General features: G+C 46.8%; 1 protein-coding gene across 1 annotated transcript in view; it reads right to left on the bottom strand.

The window, feature by feature from the left end:
- The window catches only part of Atg7 (autophagy related 7), a 172,258-nt gene that overhangs the window by 52,058 nt on the left and 95,042 nt on the right, over positions 1-25,158 (bottom strand). The gene's annotated exons all lie outside the window — the stretch shown is intronic.

The raw sequence follows: 25,158 nt of genomic DNA, 5'->3' as shown, positions 1-25,158 counted from the left end.
TACAGTTCTGTTTGCAAATCAGACACAGCAAGAGCTGGACAAGAACTGAAGATAAAATATAACAAAGGGGTTCAATAAAATGGCCAGGGTCACTGATCTCGTGTGGTGGGGCCTACGTGGAGTGCCAGCAGGGGAACCCAAAAGCTGAGCTCTCTGCCAACTAACCCCGGGCAGGCAGCATCTATGGCGTCAATGTGATGCGCCAGAGGATGGCTCGCGTCCCAGGTAGGACGAGCGGACTGCGAGGTTTCACGGTGCTTTTTAGAACAGCACAGTTTCAAACTGTTTATTTCTGGACTTTTTACTTAATAATTTTGCGCCACGGTAACCATGGGTAATGAAAACCACTGAAAGTGAAACTGTGGGTAAGATGGAAACACTGTATTATGCAAGGCCTGGATGGTGTGCACTAAACAACCAGCCACACAGCTACGACCGCTTAGATGAGGCGTGGTCTACGACACCATGCTGGTTTGCGAATTCATGATGCATTATTAGCTAAACACTACTGCTTTCACAAAAGCCTAGTGAGGTAACATGTTGTTCCTGTATCCCCGGCGCCCCCAGGCTGCTGCTCTGACTGCTATCTGACTAAGAGAGAATGCTAGGTTACTTACTGTGTCCCTCTGTGTTTCGGCTGCCAGAAACCAAGTTACATGTACATTTCACATTGAACTTTGGAAGTTGTCTGCGATTCAGTCCCCTGACATAATCACTTCAAAAAACAGACTTTTTTCACTCTCTTCCTAAAGGCTTTTAGGCTCACTGGAGCGTAACCATCTTAAGTCTCTAAAAAACAGGGCAGAACGTATATAAGTATAAAGGCATGCATTTATCAGACTCTCGGTGCTGACTGTCAGCCAGGACGCGTCTGAGATGACACATGGCATTTTTATGGATGACGCAGGCCATGATCATCCAGGAATACAGGGCGGGTCTCAGGTAATGAGCTGTACAGACATCAAAAAAGGCTCTCGGCATGCACCTCCTGGCCTGGGATCCTTGTTCTGGGTCAAGGAAATACCCCGCCAGGAGGTAGACAGACGAGCTCGCTGGATCATTCCTCTTCCGCCCTTCACCCCGGTCTTCACTTGCTTCCATGTGCGTGAATGGCTGGGCCAGCGGCTAGTAACGCGCAGACCTGACTCCCACGCCCAGGCTCTTCCCAAAATGCCAAGAAGCCTCCATAGCCTGCGAAGGGACAGACTGAGGACAGCAGCCCGGAGGGACCAATCTCACTTCAACACTCTTCAGGCACATTATTTTGTATGGCCTCATGGCGGCTGTCCCAAAAAGGTCAAAGAATCTCAGAAACGCCAGGCACTGGTGGTCACGCCTGTAATCCTAGCTGAGGGACAGCGCCCAAACTCAGAGTTCAAGCCCCATGACCCCCCAAAAAAAAGAAAAAGAAAAAAAGAATCTCAGAAACGCCTCTGCAGCAGTTCATTCTGTGGGGGCCTCAGTGTGAGCGCGCATGCCTAGTAAAGCATGTGCTAGTGCAGGTGCTTGTCTGTGTGGGGTCACGCCCAAACTCCAGAATGATACACACGCACTACTTACTCACACACTGCTGACTTGCTCACACATTGCTGACACGCACGCACTGCTGACACACACGCACTGCTGACACACACTGCTGACACACACGCACTGCCGACACACACAGGCACTGCCGACACACAGGCACTGCCGACACAGGCACTGCTGACACACACGCACTGCTGACACACACTGCTGACACACACGCACTGCTGACACACACACTGCTGACTTGCTCACGCACTGCTGACACACACGCACTGCTGACACACACGCACTGCCGACACACACAGGCACTGCCGACACACACAGGCACTGCCGACACACACAGGCACTGCCGACACACACGCACTGCCGACACACACGCACTGCCGACACACACGCACTGCCGACACACACGCACTGCCGACACACACAGGCACTGCCGACACACACAGGCACTGCCGACACACACAGGCACTGCCGACACACACACGCACTGCCGACACACACAGGCACTGCCGACACACACAGGCACTGCCGACACACACACGCACTGCCGACACACACAGGCACTGCTGACACACACGCACTGCTGACACACACGCACTGCTGACACACAGGCACTGCTGACACACACGCACTGCTGACACACACTGCTGACACACAGGCACTGCTGACACACACGCACTGCTGACACATGCACTGCTGACACACACACTGCTGACTTGCTCACGCACTGCTGACACACACGCACTGCTGACACACACGCACTGCTGACTTGCTCATGCACTGCTGACACACACGCACTGCTGACACACACGCACTGCTGACTTGCTCACGCACTGCTGACACACATGCACTGCTGACACACACACTGCTGACTTGCTCATGCACTGCTGACTTGCTCACGCACTGCTGACACACACGCACTGCTGACTTGCTCACGCACTGCTGACACACACGCACTGCCAGGCCCCGGCTCTCCAGGTGTTCTCGGTTCAGGGAGGAGTGCATGCAAACATCCCACCGTGCCATCACAGACCTTGCCAATGTGTCCTATGACCATCTTCCAGGCTCGGCCAGAACGTGGCCTCAGGACCTTTCCCAAGTAACTGGGCACACACACTGAACTGGATACCCACAAGCGAGTGCCGTTACTCTGTAGCTACTAAGTGCCACGCAGTTTGAGGTATGCTGGTATTCATGTGGTGTCTTGCCATATTCCCAGGGTGGTCAGGAATGCCTGGGATCATGTGATCCTACCACCTCCACCACCCAAGCGACTGGGTCTACAGCTGTATACCATGGCACCAGGCTGAACTTCTGATGTATATACAGAAGAGAAGATGAGTGTAAGTCTTCATTCATCTAAGGTTACTGGACTACTTGTGAAATGCAACTCTTTTAGGCACCATGAGAACCCTGGATAACAGCTCATGAAAACCCATTACACCCAGTAAGCGTCCAGCCAGCCTGTGCTACCCTCTGTAGCTGGGTTGCTATCTACTGGAGAGCCAAAATCCAGGGTCACTGCTCACTTCCGAGCAGCTGCTTCCCGCTGACAGAGCGCAAGCCGCTTCCTAAGGATGCCTCCTCATAGTGTTCCTCCGGTTGGCAAGTACGGGGTGGTAACAGTCCTCTGACCTCTGACCCACATGGACCAGAGACAGGGGCTGGTGTCCATTTTATAAAGTTGGCCTCTCCCCTCCGGTGGCTGAAGCCGTCCCATTAGGTTTGATGGAGGGAAAAATAGTCCTTCTCAGGCCAGAGCTATGTGCTGTTACCAGTGCTGAGTGGTTAGAGTGGGAGGGGCTCTGTGCCGAGGCCCACACTCTCCAACCGTGGAGCATCCTGTGGTCCGCTGTGCCACGGAAGGAGTCATGTTGGAAGCCGACCTTCCTGTACATCCCAAAGTGTATCTCCTTGTAGCGCTCAGGTCCACGCATTTGCACAGCCCGTGACACCCACACCTGGGCCTCAGAGAGGCCAAACACTTTACAAACACAGCCAGGTACTGTGAATGGCTTACCCAGCAACCTCAGCCGCTTGGGAGGGTAGAGATTAGCTTCTAGGCTAGGCAGGGCAAAAAGTTAGTCAGATCTCCATCTCAACAAAGAATAAGCCAGGCATGGTGAATATGGTGGAATATGTCTGTAATCCCAGCTATGAGACAGGCTGTAGGTAGGAAGAGCTCATCTGAAACTGGCCTGGAGGAAAAATTCAAGACAGTATAGGGGAAAAAAATTGGAGGCATGACTCAAGTGGCAGAGCACTTGCCCAGCAAATATAAGGCCCTGAGTTCAATCCCCAGCACCTCAACAACGACCTTCTGAAAAACCTTCACTTATTAGGCCCAGTAAGTTTTAAAACCTGTTAATGGAAGAGCATGTGTATGTGTGGGGTTATAGTAATACCTTCTTTGGTGTGATATGTGGCTCTGTCCAAGTAGTAACTTTTCATTAGAATTTTCATGTGAATAATATACTTGGGAAAGAAACCTGACTATGTTATGCTCTCATTTAGATAACTTCCAAACAAATGACGGCGAGCACACTTCTATGTGGCTTCGGGCAATCAGTGTTGGCACACTCTTCTCCTCAGAGAGACACGGGTCCCAGGGACAAGGGGCCCATCCACACTCAGTGCCAGCCACCAAGCGCCTGAAACATGGGACCGGAGTTTTCATGTCCTTACGGCTCATTCATTGAAACTGAGATTGGCAGCCCCACACGGGGCCGTGTCACCCTCGGCTGCCCTGGTGCACTAGGTCCCAAGGCAGACCCCCGCCAACCCCTCAGCGGCTCTGGTGGGTGAGGAGTGGGTCCTTTCTGAGTCTATCACTCTGGCCAGGGAAATGGATGTGTTCAACTACTGTGCTCCAACCCTGAGCAAAGGGTGGGCCAAGACCACCGAAGAGCACATAGGAAGAAGTGTAGTTTCGGATGTGTTCACTGGGCAGAACTTTAAATGTACCTAGGAAGGAGGAACCAGAGATCCATTCTCTTGTTGCAAGGTTGTTTCATGCTGTTATTTTTTCCCAGGGCTGAGCTGCACCCCTAGCCCGGACATTCACCTCGGCTAGATCTGCTAGTCAAATAGTAAAGAAAATGTGATGTAGAAGCCAGAGCTCAACTTAGCCAGATCCGGGTTGGAATGACAGTAACATCTATCTATCCAGTATCCTCTGATGCTATTCACCTCCTTCTAGACAAGTCTCATCAACCATGTAAAGAACCGCACTGAGACCTGTGAAATCTAGAAACCTGCCTGATGGAGCATCGGCTGAACCGGGGCCAGCTGTTGGTAGGCTTCTGTAGGACGCATTGCTTGCATATGGACTATTTTAAGCAGATGTTGTCTGAGAACAGCGGCCACACAGGGGCCCTGGGAGCTGCCCTTCCCTTTCTTAACGCAGCCACGAAATCTCCGTGATGAGGACGCCTCCCAGGGCGAAGGCCAGGAAACAGCCTCCTCACAGTGACTGGTGCTCATTCTGCCTGGACCCGTCTGAGAGGTGAACCATGACAAACCTCACCTTTCCCCACTGACTTCCTCAGGATGTGGCGCCCAGCCCAGGCCTCTGTCTTGCCATTCCTTCACAAGTTCAGCCTTTGTTGAAAAGGTCTCAAGACTTTCTGCTTAGGTTCTCTCTTCAGAACACATACATATGACAATGAAACTTGTATGCTTTTCTCCTGTTCATATGTCTGGTTCTCAGCCCAACTGAAACTCCCAATCAGGTCGGGTAGATGTGGGGCCTTAGTCTTCCCCAAGCACGCCTCCCTCCACTTCAGGCCCCAGAGGTTCCCCCCTCTGGCTCTCTCCGGCTGAGGGTGAGTCCACACCTTAGAAGTCCTGACATGTGTGGATGGAGCAGATGCAGCCCAGCCCACCCAGAGAAGGCACACACAACTCCCGATTCACACAATGCAATGGGAACTGTCTATTTTTGCAAGGGCTTCTCCACGAGGGACCATTTGTGGGCAGGATGACTCATGACGGCGCCAAATGAACTCATCCCACATAGAAGACAAAGGGCTTGGAACAACACTGCAAGGAGAAAAATTAGCCCCAACAGCTGCAGTTCTTCAGGGTCTTTTAAACAGCCTCCTCATCCTGCCCACTTCTCCACCTAAATGCTAACCAAAGCTCTGCTATTGTTGGCACCAAGGGACGGTGGGGGGCTGAGAAATCTTCTTTAGCAAGTACATATTTTTTAATCCTTCTAGCTTTCTGGCATAATGTTTTGCAAAGATGGCTCTGGATTTACTAAACATTGCTCTTCAACATTTTGGTTGTTTCTAGGCAGGAAAAAAAAGTGAATCGTGTGCACAGCCCTTTCCACACAGTGAGACCGTTCAGTGCTGGGGCCACTGAGCAAGAAGCAACCCCCCTCCTGTTCTCTTCCCAGCTGCCTGAGCACCAGGCTGACCACTCCCTCTTCTGCCATCCTGGCAGGAAACCTCCGAGTTCAGGGTGGCTCTCTTCTAGGAATGGCGGGCAAAGCTCTAAGTACTCCATGCCTGGTTAGAGATGGATCATTCCTCTCCATTCCCTGTAGGGTTTACCACACTCTCAGGTCAGAGGTGGCTGGGGCTGGCCTCCGCCGGATCTACTACGGCCCAATGACCATGCACTTCCCACAGAAAAGAACCCGGGATGCCCTCCCTATGGGTGCTCAGCGAGTGCCGGCCAGATAGGGGGGATTGTGGGCAATGTGGAGATGTGCTATGCAGGAAAAACACAAAATGAGAACAGTTTGTAACACTCACTCACATCTGTCTCCTACCCAGACAAGCTGATTTGGTTTGCTCTGCTCTGTAAACTCTGGTTTACGTGCCTTTATTGTGGTCTTTATAATGGCCGATGGAAACTTGTTCCTTTAACTGACTTTCCAGCCCTGAAGGACTCTAGTTGAGGTGAGCGAGAGGAATGGTCCTGGCAGACCCCTGGCCTTCCCCATCATACTGTTCTCTTACATGCCTGGTGTGCCTTTCTCTGGGGTTCACCTTCTCTTTCTGTTTAATCTGTAATTTCTGTTTTATAAATTCACCCATTAAAAGCACACAGTTCAGTGCTTCTTAGTAAAGATTCAGAGTCGTGCAAGCATCACCCCACTTTAGGCGTTTCTCATCTGGGGAATCTCATTCACTGTTCAGCTTACATGCTACATCACGGCGTTCTGCTGGTTATTTGGACATGGATTTTTCCAGGCTTTGCTGCCCAGGTTGGCTGTAAACGATGATCCTCCAGATTTTAGGCTCCTGAGTAGCTAGGACTACAAGACTGAGATACTAGGACAAGGATCAGAATTCACTGTGTATAGTTTCTATGAGTGCCAGTTCTTATGCCAGGGGCTGCAGTCACAGACTGGAGTCAAGCCTGGCGCTCACCTCACAGTTCAACCATACAAAATTGCTGAAAGCTCCTATGTACAGACTGCCTGGTGCCAGGCATACTCAACGCCACTGATACCAGCAGGCCAAGAGGTTCATGCTCCTTCTGTCACTCTCTCAAGAAGATGCCACTGAACACCAGTGTGTGGCCGTAGACTGATGTCACCTTTGCCTCCCATGTTACCAAGTGCTTGCATCTGACCTGTCCTTTCCAAAAAAACACCCTCCTGGGGGAAGGTCAGAGGTTCTGGGTTGTTTTAAATACATGTGTCCAGCCGGGCGCTGGTGGCGCACGCCTGTAATCCTAGCTACTCAGGAGGCTGAGATCTGAGGATCACGGGCAGGAAAGTCCGTGAGACTCTTCTCTCCAATAAACTACTAGAAAACTGGAAGTGGCGCTGTGGTTCAAGCAGTAGAGCGCTCGCCTTGAGCTAAGGAGCGCAGGGACAGCGCCCAAGCCCAGAGTTCAAGCCCCACGACTGACAAAAAAAAAAAAAAAAAACAAAAAAAACCCCAAAAAACAAAAGAACAAAACACATGTGTCCAATTTGTTTTTTCCATTCCATAGGATCAAAGTAATTGTTTCCGGTCAGGTATGTGAAATTTTCCTGGCCATGATGATCCTACTTCACATATCCAGGAAGTACCAAGGCCACATGTACCAAGGTCAGCCCTGGAAGGTGAAATTAATGAGAATGGGAGACCGAAGAGGACAACTTTGACTACAGTGAAGAGACAGTGGGAAGGTAGGTGTTAGGGCTACGAACTTCCTTGCCATTAGAGTGGCAGGAAGCGTGATTTTAACTCAAAAAGCTACTGGCTTTGTAGGTATAGAAGACTGCTCACAGAGAGGGGCAGGGCCCGTGAGGACCCTGGAAAGAGGGAGTCAATGTGCAGGTGCGGTCACTGTCTAAGATAAGCAACGTCCCCCACCTCCCACAAGTGATGTGGTGAACGAGTTATCACAGCTCCTTCAGGCGAGTGCCGAACCTTCCTGTTACCAAGTGTCTCACGGAAGCGTGAGGAGGGGCAGGCAGACAACCCCACTGCCCAGGGCACCTGCCAGTCACATGGCTTGGGTGAATCTTGGTCTTCATGCATTTGGCGGAACTGAGTTTCTAACCTGAAGAGGTGGGAGCCAAGGGACGCAATAATCCACTAACAATGGATCAGGAACAGGTCTGTCCATAAGAGGAGGAATTCCACCAGCTATAGGCTTGGAGGCCCATTCTTGCTCCAAGGATTTTTAGTGAATGGCAGGCTGGTGTTTCTGTCATCGTATGGCACGGGGCAGGCTCTCAAGCTCTCCCTGGTGACACAGTCTCTTCCTACAGCCATCCTTCCACCTCCACCTTGCAACACTTTCCTTCGGAATCCCAGTTTCAGGCTTCTTTTGGTTCTGAAGGGTGCGACACCAGAAGTCTGTCACACTGGTGGTATACAAGGTGAGGTCATGGAGAAAGACTGGGGGCTGCCTTGCGCTCTGGGCATGAGCGTGTGGGTCAGGGACCACCAGGAGGCTCTAGCAGACTGGAACCAGCTCCGGTTTACTGAGCGCTCCATTGCCTCAAGAAATTTCTAGCACCTTGGGCAGGAGAACAACAGTATGGTGTTTATTGAAGTCTACATCTGGTAGCAATTTGTTCAACAGCAACCAGCTTCTCCACTCCCCCACCCCCTGCTTCTTCTTTGAGGCCAAATACTCCACAGGGGCCCATAATACCCACAACGGTTCATTTGTGTGAGGCCTGTATTGTGCCGTTCGTATTCCTAATTACAGATCGGGGTCTGTCAACGAGCTGCAGCGTGGGGAGTAATTTTTCAGATTGCCAAGGAGACTAAAGCACTTATCCTAAGGCAGAGACAGCCATCTTGACCATGGCCATCTGGGCTGGGATGAAGCTGCTCGGGCTGACCTGCCCAGAAGTCCACAGTGGGTCAGCAGAAGCCGGAGCACCGCCCTTCATCCCAGAGTTGCGAGCCCATGATGGTACACGGGAGCACACAAAAGCAGATCCACCTCAGCACACCTGGGACGTCTGCGGGCTGTGGGGAAGGGAAGACGCACCAAGCTCCAAACTGAGAGACTTCTTTCTGTGACAGGTGGTGGTGAGGGACGCTGAATAAAGAGTTCTCTTCTGGTATCTCTGGTTAGGCAAATGCACAGTGGTAAACCCAGAAAGAAGGATAACTCAAGCTTGGGCAAATCTAAGGACTGGAGTTTCATGATTTTACAATGAACTTAAAGTGGGCAGAGTTGTTTAGCAGGGGCAAGAAAGACATAGGAGCAGAGTTACAGGTAGACTAGCTTTATAATGGACTGTTGCCCTGTATGTGCAGGACCTACAAACCGTATCAGCATCTCCTGTGTGGGTCTGACTATAACCCTCTCTAAGCAAAACTACATGGTTCTGAAGGAAGGTGCCAACCACCACACCCTGTGCCTCACCCAAGATGGCCAATCAGGGCAGCTTGTCCATGCCTATAGCAATTGGCCCAGAGAAGTCATGCGACCCAAGCCTGAACAATCATAGTCACTGTAAAAGATTTTTTCTACAGGAAGAAATAGATTTTGGAGCTGTCTGAGGCCATGTTTTTTCCTATCTAGTTAGAACAAGAAGAAGAAGAGGAGGAGGAAAAGAAAGAGAAGATAGAGAAGGAAGTGGAAGCAGCAGCAGCAGCAGCAGCAGCAGCAGCAGCAGCAGCAGCAGCAGCAGCAGCAGCAGTAAGTAGCAGCAGCTGCTATTTCCAGTGAGAAAAGAAAGTCAGTAATAACAACAAAAAAGAACAGATGGTCTTGACAGGAAGTCCTGCCTGTCTAGAATCCTTGGGCCAAAATTCTGAAGCCTGGCTCCACAGAATAATAAACTACTTTCATAGTAAACTCAGGTTAAACTTTTGGCTTCTATCATTCACCACAGGCTTAGATAGCTACACTGAGTTTTGGTTTTTGTTTTTTTCAGTTGTGGGGCTTGAACTCTGGGCCTGGGTGCTGTCCCTCACCTCTTCAGCTCAAGGCGAGCACTCTACCACCTGAGCCACAGCGCCACTTCCAGTTTTCTGGTGGTTTATTGGAGATAAGAGTCTCACAAACTTTCCTGCCCAGGTTGGCTTTGAACCATGATCCTCAGATCTCGGTCTCCTGAGTAGCTAGGATGACAGGCGTGAGCTACCAGCACCTGTTTTGTTTTGTTTTGTTTTTTTAACTGAAAATGGTTTTATGATGATCAACCAAGCAAATACGAGTAGACATCCTTCAAAAAATACAAGGTATTTTGACAGATATTGGTCACATGTGATGTGGTTATGGGAGAAGAGGTAAGCACCAGAAAGTGCCACTGGGCTGATGTCTGGAGACCTGAAAGCACAGAGGTAGAGGGGAGTGGCGTGCTGTCCTCAGCACACCTGCCCCAGCCCCAGCCATCCTCACCCTGTGGCTCCCCAGAAGGGCAGTGCTCTTCACAAGCTCTCCACGGAGCAGATGGCTCACTGACTGTCATGACTCTCCCTACCCACTGGAGTCAGAGGCAAGCACCTGGCAATGAAGATGGCAGAGCCAGAGGCTCACCAGTTCAGCCCTAGCAGGCTCCTGCTCTGCCAGAACACTGTCACCTGACACACGCTCATTTCTTCCAAGGTTCATTTATGGCTTTTTTTCCCCCTTGTGTCTTTTTTGGTGTGTGTGTGTGCCAGTCTTGGGACTTGAACACAGGATCTGGGCGCTTCCCCGAGCTTTTGTGCTCCAGCACTCTACCACTTGAGCCACAGTTCCACTCTTGGCTTTGTGGTGTTTAATTGGAGATCAGAGTCTCACAGACTTTCCTGCCCAGGCTGGTTTCAAATCACAATTCTCAAATCTCAGCCTCCTGAGTAGCAAGGATTGCAGATGTGAGCCACTGATGCCCAGTTCATTTATAACTTTTTTTTCCCATGGTGTTCTAAAGTGTGTGAACAACAACAACCCTATTAGTGCTAAAAGTAAACCATCCATAAAAAAGTTCTTTGAATGCTGACACTGTTTCCTCTGAGGACTCAATTAAGGAATTTTCTCCTTTGTCACATCACATTTACAAAACAGATCATACTGTTTTCTATGGGGAAAGAATCCTCTGGCACCTGGATTCACAGTGTGGACAAGGATGACGATCAAGACCTTGCAGCTGGGCCCTGAGGACTTCCTCGATCAGTATCACAGACAGTGGATTTGGAAGGGCTTTAGTGATCTCTCATCCAATGGACTCAGGCTTTCTGGTACAGGTGTGGTCAAAACAGCAGTTATTTGTTTAAAAAAAAAAAAATCTGAGTCAATTCTGATGAGCAGCCAGCATTGAGAACCACTGTTCTAACCCGGCCAATACTTCTATTTAGCAAATAAGACACAGAGGCCAGAGGGGTGGGAAGCTGGCCAAGTCAAACAGCTCATCTGGATTAGAGCAAACCAAGGTTTTCAAGGGAACAGCTAAGTCATTCTATTGTGCTTTCTTTGATCAAGAACTGCAGAAGTAGAACACACAAGGATTTTTAGAGAAATAAGCTATCAAGGAAGAGGGATCCAAATAAGCAATAAACATAGATGTTTAATCTCCCTGGCAATCAGGAAAATGAAATCCAAACCCTAATGAGATAATGTTTTACACTTAACAGATTGGCAAAAAAAAATTAAATATGATGGTACCAAGATTTTGGCAAACATGGAGGTACAAAAACTCCTATCTGATTCTGGTAATCATTTAGATTTCTACAAACGCTTTGGAAGACAGTTTGTCATGATTTAATCAAGTTGAAGATTTGTGTTTTCTATGACCTAACAATTCTGGTCCCAGGTGAATAATCTAGAACACATGTTCTCAATGGGAGTAATATCGTCCCTCACCAGACAAAGGAGCAAATACTGGGGTTTGGCAGGGGAAAAATATCTTAGGTATTGCAGAGCTTGGTGCCCCCACCCCAAGATCAACCCTACCCAATAAAATCCTATTCTTCAGTATTAATCTTAGAACTTTAGTGTTATAGAGAATTAGGGAGTATTAAAGAGAAATGTGATATATACCTGCAAGAGACGTGCACAGGAGAGCTCTAGCAGACGCTGCAAGGTCATCCTGGAAGTGCTACCCACATCCGTCCACGAAGGGGAGACCACAGTTTTCTAATTATGGAATGCTACATGCACTGAGAAAGTTCAGTCCTAAACTCTGCACAATGTGAACTTGGGACTCGGGAGACTAGACACAGGTTAGTTAATTCCATTTGTTAAAGTTCAAGATCAAATAAGAGGAACTGTGAATTTAAGAGAAGCAGGTGAAGATTCACCGGGATCCACAGGGGAATTACCCCCAGGGTGGAGGGCTGAGCAAAGCAGCAGATGGGAGGGGCAAGAAGGCAGTCTTTGACTTGAGTGTTCAAAAAACACTCCCCCGGTTATAGGGCTTGAACTCTGGGCCTGGGTGCTGTCCTTCAGCTCTTCAGCTCAAGGCTAGTACTCTACCATTTGAGCCACAGTGCCACTTCTGGTTTTCTGGTGGTTCATTGAAGACTAGAGTCTCACAGACATTCCTGCCTGGGATGGCTTTTATCCTTGATCCTCAGATCTCAGCCTCCTGAGTAGCTAGGATTACAGGTGTGAGCCACCGGTGCCTGGATCTGAGTGTTTTCTTGAAATTTTATATATACATGTATATATATATGTGTGTGTCAACTATATATATATATATATATATATATATATATATATATATATATGAGACTATGTTCTTGAATGTGTCATGTATCATTTGAAAATATTAAGATATAAAAGACAAGGAGGCAGAGTCTCTTGACCTCCACCTTTTAACTTTTCTAAGAGTATTCTCTGGATTGAGTCCTTCCTTTGCACACCATGTGGAAACACAGCACACCTCCAAGGTGCCTGCAGTCAGACTGTCACTCACATGTGTCACACATCACCTTCGCTTGTCATTTACACCTTGTCCTTGCTAGGAGGGATGGGTCAGAGCCCATTTCTCCAAGGAGGGAACTGCTTAATTCAGAAGGCCTGGGAGGAAACTAGCAGACCCTGTGGTGAGCAAAACTGGCTTTGACAGCAGATGAAGTAAACGAAACACGAATCCCAGGCAGCCGCAGAACAGGAGTCTGTCCGGTGGACTATCCGTGTCTTCCAATTCCATACTCACAATTGGACTGGCCACAGATGGAAGGCATTTAAGTCGTTGTCAAACCTGGATAGCTTTCCCTGCCAATGCAAGCCAGGTCTTGCTGCATAGCCCAGGCTGGTTTCAAATTCATGATCCTCCTGTCTCAGTGCTAGGATTACAGATGTGAACCCCCACTCTGCCCAGACATCTTTTTTCTTGTTTTATTCCTTAAGCAACACAGCATAAAAGCAGTTTATTCAGTACTTCTGTAGTACTAGGTGGAATAGGAACCTGGGGATGATCTGAAGAGGATGTAGGGGCAGACACGGTGCTGTACCAGTTCAGAGAAGAGACCCGAGCATGGGCAGATCTGGGTGACGGTCTCCCCTAACAGTGGTGGGGGATAACAGCCAGAAGGGACTAGTGGGAGTGGCCTAGAGAGAAGTCTACATCTAGCTATCGCTATGAGAACAAAAATTTCAAAAGACACATACATATCCTTTGTAAGATTATGGTTTAGTTAAGCAGTTGCCATTGTTTTAAAGTTTTTTTTCCTTTGTGTTGTTCCTGAGGCTTGAACTCAAGACCCGAGTATTGTCCCTAAACTTTTGTTCTATACCATGTGAATCACAGCTCCATTTCTGGCTGGTGGTTAATTAGAGGTAAGAGTCTCACAGGCTTTCCTGCCTGGGCTGGCTTTGAACCTGGATCCTCAGATCTCAGCCTCCGGAGTAGTGAGGATTACGGTGTGATCCACAGTGAAGTTACTGTTATCTTTGGTGGTCCCCTGGGGTTTGGACTCATGGCCTTGTGGTTGCCAGGCAAGTGCTACAAGGCTTGATTTCTGCCCTCAGCCCCTATTGCTCCTGCTATTTTTTTTTTTTAAGAAGGATCTCACTTTTTCCTCAGGGTGGACTGAACCATGATCCTCCTATTTACACTCTCCATGTATCTGGGATACAGGTGTGTGTCACCATGCCAGACTGTCATTGGTTGACATGGGGAAGGTGTTTTATAACTTTCTCTCTCCCCCCAGACTGAGCTGTGATCCTCCCAATCAGTTTCCCAAATAGTTAGGATTACAGATCTGAGCCATCATGCCCAGTTTCAAGTTTTTTTGCAGAGATTTTTTTTTGAAACATATGTATATTCATAAACTAACCAAACTCAAGTAGTTTTTAAATAAGTTCTGCAACAAAACAAGCTGTTGTTCAGTCTCTTTGACACTCCAATATCTGTTAAATACAAATTACAGTTGGGATGGCTAATGATTGCTTAATGTTCAAGATACTTATGTTCTGAAGTCTGTGATGATAGATCAAGAAATAATTGTATTTTAAAATGGCTAACAAATTTGAGCAACTAAAGATAATAAAAATTGATAACAAGTTTCCATTTAGTTCACTTATACTCAGCTTCTAGTGATGGCTAGATCTCACTTGTAAAGATTTCCGAGCACATTATACCACCAGCTCTGTCAGGGAGGTGTGAGTCCAGAGCACAGATGGACTCAGGCACCAGGAAGAGATACAAGTAGTGGCCAGTCCCCATTCAGTCTACAGAAACCTGTCCCATGCTCTGTCCACGAGCCACACTAGCTGGGGGCTCACCATGCTAAGGTTGAAGCCAACCCCTCTTTTATCCCAGCCCAGATGTCAGGGTACTGAAGTCACAGTTTATTGTGAAAGAGGGAAAGGAGCTGGGGTATGATTCAAGAGTAAGAGTACTTGCCTAGCAAGCATGAAGCCTGAGTTAAACCCCAGTAACAAGAAACCAAAAATCAAAACAACAAAAAAGTGAGGGGATTAGAGCATAAATATAAATAAACCAATAAATATTTAAGCACAAACTTGAACAAGTTATTTCTGAAAGCTTTGTTTTGGATTGATACTTTCAAATGCCAATTTGATACCTACGGCTGGAGTCAAACTAAAACAGCACGGTGTTTTATGTCTGTTGATTTTTATGAAAATGAAATTATTTTGAAAATCTTTTTACAATGCCAAGTTTCTTTCTTTTTAATAAAATACAGAATTAGGTAGGGACTCTTCCAAGGAGAATTAAGGTAGAATAAATACAAATACTTTAAGTTAGCAGTAAATTAAAACAAGTGGCTGAGCGTGTGGCTCAGTGGTGGAACACACGCTTGGTGTGCCCGAGTTCCAGAAGGTCCGGCCCTGAGCAGCGCAACAACAATCCACCCACAGCTGTTTACCTATTTGCAACTCGGAATTGGATAGTTCTGTCCTACAACACTAAGATACACGTAGTTCTAGTTTAACACATTCCCACACATATCATATAGCAGAATGAAAGCAAGCAATAGTCAGCTCTCAACTCCCATTTCCAATTTAGGAAAAAGGAAGTGCCCCCCCCAAAAGTAAGTTATCAGTTACCCTTTTCCCAGTGGTGAGGACAGAGATGGAACCACAACCTCATCAGAGAGCAAACCCTCTTCAGGACCCACCGATCCCACTAAAACCAGTATAAGAGTAGAAAGGCTGTAGGAGGAACCAGTAGTGTCAGGAGACTTCTCAGCACTCAGCCAGCCTGCCCTTCCTCGTTCTGTGCCTGTGCTGTGTGCTGTAGACCTTCCCGTGTAGATCAGCGTGGTGGCCAGTTATCTATCACTCCTCTGACCCTGGATCACTTCTGCAAAAGGGAGTCCCATCTACTGAAAAGTAATTTATTGTTAAGATAGAAGTGCTGTACAAAGGGATTACAATTATCTGAACCGGTAATGAGTACATTTCCTATCACACAGTGTCTTCTGTTCCCTCACTCTCTCCCAGTCCCTCCCTCCCGTCTCCACCTGCGAGTTGCACAGCTCAGGTCCATCCGTGTCCAGTGAGCTCCACTGCTGCGCTTTCTCACGCTTTTCCCCTTGAGTTCTGTTCCCTCCCCTGACCCTCCTGAAGTTATACACCTGAATATACCATACATAAAGAAGATAGATTACCAAAAAATAAGTTTTTTAAAAAGAAGAGATATCTTGTTTCCCTATTTTGGGGTTCATTTCAACCTACAAATCTATCTATCTATGAAGAGATATATAGACATCATGCCTTTGTGTTTCCATTTTCTCTCTTTCAGTCCCACAGTGTGAGTATCTAGAATCCTGTATAATTGATCATATCTATGTCTTTTAGATTTAATTTACGCATATCAGAGAGAAATATGCCTTTTGTCTCTCTGAGCTTGGCTTATTTCATTTAACATGGTTTTGTTCTAGTTCTATCCAGTTCCTTGCAAATGACATTTTATTCTTTCTAATGGCTATGTAAAATTCCAGATCCACTCATCTATTGTGGAGCATCTAGCCTGCTTCCTTATCTTGGCTGTTTCCATATCTTTATCTTGGCTGTTTCCATATCTCGTGACTAGTGTGGCAATGAACATGGGTATGCAGGTGTCTTTATCGTATCCTGGCTTGTGATGTTCAGGGTATGTATCTACTTCTTGATATGGGTATGGGCACCACAAGACCAGATGCCTGAAACTAACAGGTGATGCATTCAGCTCCAGTCCCTCTGCCTTTCTGGGCACCTTGCACTGGGGAATCGCAAATGTTCTCCTGCCTCAGGCCCTTCTGGAATCCCAGCTCTAATTCTTCTCTCCTACCCTGTGTGTTAAAACCACCAAGGACCACCTCAAAACCAGGCTCCTCCTGAGCTGTCTTTTGTACTGGGCCCTCCTGAGCCTGCAGAAGCGACAGAAGCCCAGGCTAGGCTGTGCCCACCGTGCGCTGTAGTCTCAGTCACTGAGTTCCTACCCTCCTCCAATGTCATCGATGTCCCCAAGGCTGGGCTTATGATAACTACTTCTTGACTGAGAGAAGCCATGATAAGACATGAACTCCGAGCTCTCAAACACGCACACCTTAGGAGACTTCACTTTCCCACCCTCTCTGCTCCCGAGAGCTACCAGAGAGACATATGGATCAAAGCTAAGACCTCAGAACCACGGGTCCATTTTCAATTTTAGTCTTGCAAGTGAGAAGGGTCTGCTGTAAAATACAGCCCCTGGAGAACGTCACTGGCAAACTGGAAGGACAGCTCTGTGGGGGAGTCCGGCACACCCATGTGCAGTCAGGAAGTAGGGTGCAACTGAGCTCAGTCTCCAAGAACTCCTTGCTCTCAGGCTTGGTCTTAAAGAAGCCCCTCAACTCAAAGGGATGCATTGATTTCTCTCGCTGTTTTTAAGAATCCGAAGGCACACTCAGCTGCCTCCAAGGTGTCCACCAGGTCAGGCAAACCAGTCCTGTAAGCCAGGAGCCCAATCTCATCTAAGATAACAGAATTTCATGTTAAAAAAATTTTTCAGGGAGGGGACAAATGTTATCTTCTCAAGTCATAATTTTTTTACTTCTACTTGGCTTTATGAATCACTTGAAAATGGCCTTGTGCGGCTCCAAAAGGCTCACATGGGGGAGTGTGGGAAGGAGGGGCTGGGCCCATTGCTCCAGGCTGGCTGGCTCCTGGGCTGCCTCCCCAGGCAGCATGCCCAGGGGATGCCCAGAGGAGAATTCGACAGGAAGAGCCGCTCCCTCCCCCACTCTGTCCAGCAGCAGCCGAGGGCAGGAGGAAGTAGGTGAGGGAGGAAAAGGTAAGTTTACGTGCAGCACGTGACCGGTGCTGAAAGACTCTGAGAGCTCTGTTGAATACAAAGTTACTGAGCTAAGGAGAAAGCAAGCAAAGCTTACAAGCCCTGAGAACTACTGGGAAAAGGACGTGTACTGGATTTCATGTGGTACCATGGGATTGTTGTGTCAGAAAACTCAAGCAGAAAGTTAAGAAGTGAGGTGTCGCTGTACACGGGAGCCCTTTTCAGTGGAAAAGCAAGAGAGAAAGGCATACACGGATGAGCCAGTGCGCAAGTAGCCACGGCATTTTCATTCTGCTTTCTGTATGTCTGAGAACTTAAACTGAAAGCTCTTGGAGAAAAAGAAAATACTGCAGCAGAGAGAGGAATATTAAAATTTGAGGCCCCACTTGCTTAAACTTACAAATGCAGGCAACAAAGCACTCTCAGGCTGCCTGACCTCTTTGCAACCTCACTGTCCCTTCCCCCAAAGCACCCCAAGGATTTGGAGAGGCATTTGGCCAGTGGACCCCTTCTCAACTGCCCCCAGCAATCACAGAACAAGGAAGGATTGCACAAGGTAAGCAGAGGCGAGCGCCTTCAAAATTGTAGAGAGCTAACAGCCCCTGGCTGCCAGGCAGGTGGAGCTTTCATACCCTGGGAACTATGAGGGAACTTGGCTGGATTTTATGGAGCAACCTCAGGTGGATGTGTTCTGCACATCCTTGCAGCTTCTCTTTGGAAGCTGTGCAGAAGAGCGGGGAGTGGCTTGTTGAATGGCTGTGGTGGACTGGAGTCCTGGGCACCACATCTGGAGAATGAAGTGAGTTATTACGATGGATTTGATTGTGCTGGCTTTGAATTAACCACTACACGAAGTAGAAGAAATGCTCCTTTATGACTCAAGTAGATGTAAACCTCAAAGGAAAGCATGCGGATAGATACCAGAGAAGAGTTACAGAATGGAGAAAAGCAGCGGTACAGTGCCCGCCTAGCAAGTGCCAGGCCCTGAGTGCAAACACCAGCGCAGTGCCCCATGACAAATGCATGCATTGCTGCTCTGAAAAAAGATACACAAAAGGCAACTGTTTTGATACATTTTAAACACTTTTAGTATTAACAATCGATCAAACTGGTAGTTTTGATCTAAGAAGGACTGATTTCACAGTGGTTCAAGCCTGTCATTTTCAATGAGGAAGCAGAGGTAGAAAACGCTGAAGTTACTCATCCACTGTCAGTCCCAGGACCATGGCAGAACCAAGACGACAGTTTAAGGAAGACTTGATTTCCAAGGCTGTATTTGCGTTGCATTTAGCATTTATGATTACCCTCCTCCGGCCTCCAGGCCTCCTCATGGATTTCACCATCAACGCCCTCTCTGGAGGGGCGGGGCACTCTGCCCAGAAACCCACTGTCTGCTCTCCAACTGGACCCTTCCCTAATACCAACTTATCTAAACACCACATCCCTGTAGATAACTCTGACAGCAAATAAAAGGGACACATTTTACAAAGTGAGTTCTGAATAAGAAACTGCCAAACTTTATTTCAAAAGCCAGGCTCTGGTTTCCAATCTAAGAATCAAATGGCTTTCTGCCTGTGGTTTCTGCCTCTCCTCCCTTTACTTAGGAGAGAAGGCCAAGGCTGTGTCTTGAGGGACTGCTTCACAAGGAAAACTCAAGGCAGGGCACTGTCCCAGAATGGGCCAGGCAGGGTGGAAGGGAGCAGCAAAGAACTCTGGGAAACAAGCAGGGTGCATGGGCAGGCCTGGTCAGTCCCCAGAGTGAGCACTCTCCACTGGAAACAGGTCTGAGTGCTGACATGGGCTTTCCCACAGCTTCCATTGGCCGCTAAAGGCATATTTGTCATCGGAGGCTCTTGATGAAGCTGTATATAAATATCTGACTGTTGTTAAATTCAAAACAAAAAAAAAATATTCCACAGAAACCAAATCAAAACCAGCTGTGAGGGGAGAGGCCAAAAACTCAGTGTAAGTGCAAAAGGCCCGACAGAACCCCTCGTTAATTGTGTTATTTACTTTGCTGTGTAGTAACCCGCAGAGCCAGTGAAGTCACACCAGAGATGGTAATGTTTCTCACATGATTTTCCTGCTAGGAGAGCAATGGACACTCTACTTTCTAGAACTAGCATGATTCAGAATCTGAACTTTAATTCAGGATCTCAGACCTGATCCATTTCTGTCCTGCGTGTGATTTTACTATAATTATGCCAAAGTGGGTTGGAAATTTTCCTTTTCAATAATCACTTTTTAAGCCTCAAATATGATAAGAGCATATTGTTGGCCAAAATTGGATGAAAATGCAAATCAGATTAACAAGAATGCTGTACAGACCCTGGACATCACAACCAGCTGATGTAACATCAAAGACTGAAGACAGAGTCTCAGTAAATGGATAAAATAGGCTAAAACTAATTCAGAAATCAGGAAAATGCAAACTTCCAGAAAACTAGTATGGAATGCTCAGGAGCAGTTGGGTAATGGGACTTGGGAACTTGAATTTCTCAAGGATATTCCAACATGGCTTCTTTTATTAACTCTTATGAGACAGTCTTTTCTCTTTAGACTGAGTTTGAAAATATTTTGGTATTTCTCATAGCAAATGTGGATCCCACAGATGGGACAAAATACATACATACAAGCAGAAACTTACTTTATCATAGGAAAAGAAATAATACTAAAAAACCCATGTTTAGGAAATAGACTAAATCATTTGTATATTTGATCTAGACTAAAGATTTTCTTCAACAAATGCATTAATTAAAGATATTAGGTGACACCAGATACCGGTGCCTCACACATGTAATCCTAGCTATTCCAGAAGGTTGAGATCTTGAGGATCCTGATTTGAATCCAGCTGGGGCAGGAAAGTTATTTCCAATTAACCATCAAAAAGCCAGAAGTGGAGCTGTGGCTCAAGTGATAAAGTGCTAGCCTTGAGCAAAAAAAGCCAAGGCCCTGAGTTCAAGCCCAGAACCAACACTTTAAACATATATGTGTATGTGTGTGTGTATAGATACGTATAATCTATCTATCTATCTATCTATCTATCTATCTATCTATCTATCTATCTATCTATCTATCTATCTATCTATGGTTACTAATAAAAGCTTAAGAAAATACTTAATGAACTGCTCGGCTTGACAGAACCTCGACTTGACACCCTGTGGCTGTTCCTCACAGCTGAGGCATTTCCTTGGGTTCCAGAGAGGATGAAGAGAGACCAACCAAGGAGAAACAAGGAGTCAAGGTGCATCTGCAAATATGCACTCGCCTTGAGCTGAAGAGCACAAGGACAGCACCCAAGGCCAGAGTTCAAGACTCATGACCGACAAAAAATAAATAAATAAAAAATACTCTATTGTATATGGCAACATTTTAGGATGGAGGGAAATGGATCGAGTTCCTTCCTCTGCAGAGCCTTCTAATACCTCCTGAGCAGTACCTAACTACCATTTGGCAACCATACTGGTAAAGACAAAGAATACAAGTGTGGGCTCATGGTCCCTTCTTTATGAGATACAACATAAACTCATTTCAAAAATTTTAACTTAAATAAAATTTATCTACCAAGCCTATTTCTTGGGCTGCCTGAGTTCTGCAGCCTCTTCTCATGGTGCTAAGTGGAAAAGGACACTTCTCATCTACCAGGTCACATCAGTTTTTCCAGTCCTACTCCTTTTCTTCCAGTCTCCAGCCCCAAGGCCATCTAGCCACCTTCACTTACTCCATTAGCTCAACACGTCTTCACCTTTGCGAGTGTAGCCCCCAGGGATTGTCTGGGGCCATTTTGACCCTTCTTCCCATAGATATTTCCTGGGAAATCACTTGCTAATCCCAATAGCAGCAGAGTAGGCCTGTAATGCACATTAAAGTCAGTGCACATTCTTGGGAATGTGATGGTGGGAGGGGTGTCGGTGCCCTTTCTTGATCTGATCCAAGTACAGTACTGGCAAGTGCAATATACCATGTGAAATCCCTCTGAAAGATTAATACACTAATTTAAAAAATGTCTGGGTTACACTAGTCAGTCTCACTAAATCAGGATGGAGCTGTCTTGGGTATACTTTATGGTTCATTATTATGCCCTTTCTCTAAAAACAGACTCCTGATAGGGAGTAGCACAGAGACCTGCAAAGACCCTAAAATGCCTGTTCTCTTCCCAAGAGGCTCCCTTTGACATCCCTACCCACCATCAAGGCAGAAGCAGCTCTTTCCACACTTAAATGTATACATGAAACATTTTTAGTGAGCTTACTACTCTACTTATGTCTTTGCTTCCCAAAAGCTCATGAGTGAGTAGCGCTGTCTCATTAACTTTGGATTCAGTTATTAGCACAGTGCCTGGCATACGATTTGCAAAAGATGTTCAGTAATTAAAAAATAAAAATGGAGCTGGGCGCTGGTGGCTCATGCCTGTAATCCTAGCTACCCAGGAGGCTGAGATCTGAGGATTGTGGTTCAAAGCCAGCCTGGGCAGGAAAACTCCTATTTCTAGTTAACTACCAAAATATTAGAAGTGGAGCTGTTGGCTCAGTGGTAGAGTGCCAGCCTTGAGTGAAAAACCTCAAGGACAGCATCCAGGACTTGAGCAAGCCTCAGGACTACAACAACAACAACAACCAAAAGACCACTTGCTTTGTATGTCCAAAGCCTTGAGCTCAATCTCTAGTACCTCAAAAAAGAAAAAAAAAAATACAGAGGGGCAAGGTAGTATATACCTCTAATCCTAGCTACTTGGGAGGCTGAAGCCAGAGGATCCAAAATTCAAGGACAGCTTGGGGAACTTATTGAGATCTTGTCATAAAATGGAGAAAGCTAACAAATAAAAAGGGATAGGGATATAGTTCAGTGGTAGAGTACTTTCCTAGCATGCACAAAGCCCTGGGTTCAATCCCTAGTATTATATAAACCAAACGATACTTTTACAGAGATACGTGTGTGTTTTGGATATATGTATTTGTTCTACCCAGCAGCATACACACATCTTTCACAGCAAAGAAAGTGCCACAAGCTGGACAATGGCTTTGTTGTTACGAGGTTCTCTAGTGAGTACTGTATTTTTTGGGCCTTCTCTGAAAACAGCCCTATTTAGAGCTTTTGAAGGAAAACAAAGACCCTTTTCTAAACCCAAGTGACTATAAGGGTCACCAACTATAAAGCATCAAATACGTGGCGAATATCTCCCCACCCTCCCCGCACATAATGCAGGCCAGGCACAAAAAGCTTGTCTGTCTTCAGGAAGGCCTGGGTCCTCACGCATGCAGGGCAAGAGCTCTGCCACCAAGCTACACCCCAGATAAGGATCAGAAAGTTTTATGTCTTTAAATATTGACTCTAGCAGATTGTTTATCTGTAAGATCTGCTTCTCAGCTCTGGCTAACCATCTCTATTGAGGAGTGCAGGCCCACAGTTGCCAGATCTGATCTTTCAAGTTAGAAATAGGAAAATTCATATTTGTATGTAAAACAAGATTTTTAGATATTGGCTTTCTTAAAAACTTAACACATAGAACAGGCCAAAACTAAACTAAATAAAAACAAAGTAAAACCAAAAAAACACAGCCACAAGACATATCTGGCTCATAGGCTTATGGGTTGACCATCTCTAATGTAAGCTTGGATGTGTGACTGGGGATTACAAAACTGTAAGGGTAAGTTAATGATTCAACAAGCAAACCCAAGCTTATGGCTGAAATCACATCTCTGTACCCTCCGCCTGTATTGTCACTGCTGCTCCCCTAAACTTCACCTTCTCTTTGGAATTTTCAGAATGGATATGAACATCCAACCGACTAAAATGTAATTGTACTTGGCTTAATTAAAGACTCAGCCTATTATCCTAACAAATACTGTTTTTGGAAGAGTCAGATACCTAGCCAACTAAAGGGAAATATGTAAATTTTTTTTTTTTGGGTCCAGTCGTGGGGCCTGAACCCTGGGCCTGGGTGCTGTCCCTCAGCTCTTCAGCTCAAGGCTAGCGCTCTACCACTTGAGCCACAGTGCCACTTCCGGCTTTTATCTTTTTTGCTTATGTGGCGCTAAGGAATTGAACCCAGGGCCTCAGGTATGCAAGGTAAGCGGTCTACCACTGAGCTACTTCCCAGCCTCACGTAAATTCTTGTGCTGGATGGCAAAGCTCCGTGCACTGGCTCTTCACATGCATGGCTGCCCAGATCTGCAGTTACTTCTCCCACACCATGGGCTGTGAGGCACCACATTGCTCAGAAGACCACACTCAACACCCAGCAGACACAGAAGCGCACTGCATCTCAGCTCTAAGTCCAGCACTGGCATGTTCCAGCTTGCTCTCTGGTGTATGGAAACCTCACCCTGATCTGTTCATGAGTCTGACTCTAGGATTTCCATATCGTTTCTTCCACTCAGTGCCGGCCCACCCTCTAACAGCAGCCCCCTACCCACGGCCAGTCCAGTACTGGGCCTGGGCATCTGGGGACCCCGGAGTGGTGAGGATACACAGCGGTGAACAGGACTGATGGCACCTTGGTGCCTGGATCCCTGCTGCAGTGCCCAGAAAGGCAAGGCTTCCCCACACAGTCTGTGGAGCACCACCACGGCCCCATCCGGCAGCCTCCACAGCAGGCTGACAAGAGGAAATACCAGCCTCACTTGTCACCTATTGGGAGGACTTGTGCATTTTGCCAAGTGCCCAAGTATGAGATTTGCCATCTCATACACACTACTTCCTTTAAGAAGCACAAATATGCATTTGTAAAAAAAATGATAGCTACTTTTTAAAGTCAGTCTTTGAAAAAGGTGATGTGGTGGTCTCCCTGATACGTGGATGTTAAATACAAAATGTAAGGAGATACAACAAAGTAAACAGGACTCGAGAAACAAAAGGACCTCTACTCATCTTGTCATATCGTTACTAAATGACCCCATGCTGCTGACCACATATATGGCACACGTCTGAGGGGAACCAGGAGGAGGAGACAGAATCAGAGGGAAACTGGGGAAAACACAGAACAGAGGGGTCATCAGCTGCACCGGACATTGATGAAAACGAACTAAGCAGCTCAAGGCAGCGAAGGGAGGGAGGGAACGAGAGGGAACGGGGAACAGCTCACACTAACCAAGAGGAAAGAAATGTACATTCCACCCGATGTGGAAGAGATAGCTGTATTGTCAAAACTCATAGAATTCACAAAGTTTATAGACTATAATAATGACAATTTGCCTCATGGAGGTTAGAATGTGTTTGTGACTTTCATTATCTTAAAATACTGTGAAATTTTTGAAATTTATGTAATCACTTAATCCCAATAAAATTTATTAAAAAAAGAGAGAAAGGTGAGGAGGTAATCCAGGATATGATAACCTGCAAAGTATTCTAACAAAGAAACACAGCACAGCCCTCCCAGGCCGAGCCTGTGGGAGGCCATTGCATGGTAGGTCTTGGGGCCTAAGAAGATGCACCTAACTGAAAAACAAGCCAGGCAGTTCTCTATGGAAACCACAGCCAGTCTAACGTCTTCACTGACTGTCACT

This window comes from Dipodomys spectabilis, unplaced genomic scaffold (assembly GCF_019054845.1).
Source record: "Dipodomys spectabilis isolate Male_0828 unplaced genomic scaffold, ASM1905484v1 ptg000054l, whole genome shotgun sequence".
Lineage (NCBI taxonomy): Eukaryota > Metazoa > Chordata > Mammalia > Rodentia > Heteromyidae > Dipodomys > Dipodomys spectabilis.
This window is presented reverse-complemented; position numbering and strand designations above follow the sequence as displayed.